This window comes from Pteropus alecto, unplaced genomic scaffold (genome assembly GCF_000325575.1).
Source record: "Pteropus alecto unplaced genomic scaffold, ASM32557v1 scaffold239, whole genome shotgun sequence".
Lineage (NCBI taxonomy): Eukaryota > Metazoa > Chordata > Mammalia > Chiroptera > Pteropodidae > Pteropus > Pteropus alecto.
This window is the reverse complement of record NW_006494613.1, coordinates 6,284,964-6,288,648: the sequence shown is the minus strand read 5'-3', so window position 1 is coordinate 6,288,648 and position 3,685 is coordinate 6,284,964.

Below are 3,685 nucleotides of genomic sequence, written 5' to 3'. Positions count from 1 at the left end.
AACTGACAATTAGAATAAATTTGTGCACAAGAAAAGTAAAAAGTGTAATATTTCCTGTATATGGTAAATTTCTACTGACTTTAATTCTCTTTTATTATTCAATAAGTTTAATGAGCACCCACTGAGCCAATCTCTGTAATCTTCAGCAACTCTTATAAACTTTAGAATTTATTTGTGATATAGATAATGGACAGGAAGAGTACAGTGTGTGATCATAGAAGGGGGAGTAGGAACGATCTCTCACATTAGCTTTGGTAGAAACTCTAAGTGAACTAAACTTGCATATATATTAAGAAAAGCTCTATAAAATCTAAAATAGCAAAGCTTGTGGGTTTCTACTTTACATTGTGGCTATATGGATTGTTACACAAAGTTAATCCTTAAGGAAAATAAACTAAAGCATTTTTAGCTCTACACTGGAATCATGACCAAGATGATTGACTAATATACTGGATATAGCCATATTTTTACCATATTTGTTCTACTACTGATAATACTCAATGATAACTACAAAAAGCTCTGTGAATAATTCAACAATATTAAATGCAATTGTCCAGGCATAAAGCTATGGTTTTGTATATAATATGGATTTAATACTTGAAATAAGGTCACATATTTGATATCTGCTTTAAAGATAAGGAAGGTTGTGAGAGGATAGTTTTTTTACCTAATATCACACAGAGAGCAAGGAACGAGGTTGGTTTTTAATACAAGAAGTTCTGATTTATGTTCCTAATTGCTACATTATACCACCTTACTGAAAATAATTATATTTGGGGACATAAATCTATTTACAGTTATAGTGAAAGCCTGTCTGACCACATATGAAAAACTTAGTCAGTCTAAATTAATATATATACATATATAGTATATTGATATTAAAGATCTATGTGTGTATACATATATATGTGTATACTATTCCATATACACACTTAAATATACAGAGAGAGGGAGAATGTAAATTTAAATTTAATTTTCTATTAAATTAATAATTTGACAAATAGCATTTAGAGGTTTTACTAATTGCTGATATGAATTTCAAAGTGTAAATTTTACTTTGGTTATGATATTCCCTTATAACTGTTAAGAATTCAAAGAGATAAAGAGAAAAAAAGGCAGACTAACGTAGATGAGAAATTACTCATGTTGCAGAAACATTGTTCATTTACTTCTGGCATAAGTTGAGGGAAGAGACCATATATTTATGTCACAGCATAATGGCATACTGTAGGCTATTTCTATATGCATTCTCATTCCAGACTAATTTGTCAATTGTCAGGAAATCCAGCATCTTCCACATCTGGATAAATGTAGATTTTTTTCTTGGTTGACGGTAAATACATTGCAACTGTTCTATGGCAGGCAGCAGATAGATAGAGGCATTAAGGTGACTTTCTTGCTGAGTGTAGTGTAGTGAAATTAAGTGCTCTGTAGAGAGTGTATTTGGAATGTGTTAGAAAATGAGACCAGAGTCTGGGGTTGTCTCACAATCATCATGATGATTCTTGCCTTGGCCGGTGTGGTTTCTTGATTGTGGAAAGGTAATTAGGACCATAATGACTCAATCCAGAACAAGGGGCTGAAGAAATCAGGCCCTGGTGTCAATAGCTGTGTGGTTAAATTAGCTTCAGTTTGATCTATCTATCTCAAATGTTTTTGGAACAAAATGGGAGATTAACAAAGAAGCAAACAAACAAGTGCACAGTACACACTTTGGTCCATAGTCATCTTTGATCCATTTTATAGTAAATCCTATTGAATAGTCATCTCAAAAATGTACAATAGGGGGATTAGGTAAGAATAGGTGAATTTTAAAAAGAAAGAAAAAAAAGGTGCTGACATTTGAATAATGGGGTCCTAGATGCTATATTAAAATAAAAAGTATAGCACTATAAAAGAAATTAATTTTTGGAGGTTCAAGGAAGCTAAAAATAAAATTTGAAAAAGTAATGCATATGGTAATACAGTGGTTTTCAACATGTGACATCAAGACTGACAGTATCAACAATACTTCCAAACATGTTAAGAATGCATATTTTTGAGTCCCAACCCAAATTTACTGAATCTGAAACTCTGAGGATTGGGCCCAGGAATCTGTGTTATAAAAAGCTTTTAGGATGATTCTATATGAGAATCGGTGATAAAGTTACATTCACTAAAGTTTCTGAAAGTAGAGTAAGACTTTGAATTCACTAGAAAGAAACAGCTGAAAAGAACTTGGATGTGAACTGCTGATCCCAGACTGAGTTATTTATGTGTTATTATTACTCATCTGGACTTTTTGTTAAACAAAATTTTTGTCTAACATATTGGATATATTGACGGAAAATAACCTTTTAGCTACTCAGAAGTGATTTCAGGACATTTTTCCTAGTAGATCTCAACTATCTCAGATTTGCAAGAGCTGTTATGGTGATCCAGAGAGATATGTAAAATACCTAACCACTGACCTTTCTAACTCAACATCCCTGAGGTGAAGGGCTTAGGAACCTAGAGCATGTGGGCAGTGTTTGATGGGATAATTCTAACAATTTAATTCAATAAATATTTGTTAAAGTGTAATTGTAATTATGTCAATGAAGTTGGCGATGTGGAAAATGAATGTATAAACCATAACTCTTGATCTCAAATTGCTTACCATTTTTATTTACCTAGGGAAAATCTTGGAAAGGACATATTTTACTAGCATGTATCTGCATACCTATAATTATCTAAGCTCTCATTTTGTGCTAGCAATCTCTAAAATCAGACCTCATTATTTTAGATACCCAGCCCAGATAAATCCACATAGTGCTGATTGATCTCTGATGAGTCCTCTTATGAATACAACTTTATAATTTTCTTTTGGTAATTTATTAATTGTTGAGCTGCAGAATTTAGTGGTAAATAACTCTATAGGTATCTTAGTCTCCAACAAAAATATACATCATGAATTTTCAACCTCATTACCTCAAAGTTTCTGGAATGACATTTAAAAGCATCAAATAGGAATCTGTTTCTTGATAAGTGTAAAAAAAAAAATGAGTTTAGCATGAAGGAATAAAACATTTCATATCCTTATATAAAAAGCAGGAAATAGTCGTGAGACCTAATAATGGAAATAAAATACTAAAATATCTAAGGTATCAATGAACATCTTTTTGAAGAGGAAGTAAAGCAGATCATGACAGTGCATAAATAACTAGAAAAGACTTGTAATGGTAGGAACAGTATAAATTAAGCAGAAAAATAGGTCTAAGGGACTAAATTGGAATCTAAAGGTAGTCAAGCATATCTGGAAAATAAAAATGTTCATTTTTATTAGATGTGAATGAAAAGGAGATATCAGAACTAAAATAGAAAGTCTCCAAAAAAATTGATTAAAACTCTGGCAATGATTAGAAACAATTTCTAATTAATTGTTAATTGTTAAACATTACTGATATTAGTAACTGGTCGAGACTAAGTTTGGAATCAAATAAAACTGGGAATTAAATTTTTGTGTGTGTGAAATATATATTCAAGTGGTCAAACTTGACTACTTGCGTTTTAGTGACTACATGGTAAACTTCAAAGTTATGAAATGAGATCCACTACTATTTTTGCAGAACCAGGTATCCTAAAAAAAGATATTGGTGAAGAGAAGAAATTAGAGCTTCTTTTTAAAAGTAATATTAACAAATTTATATAAATGAATATCTGTGGT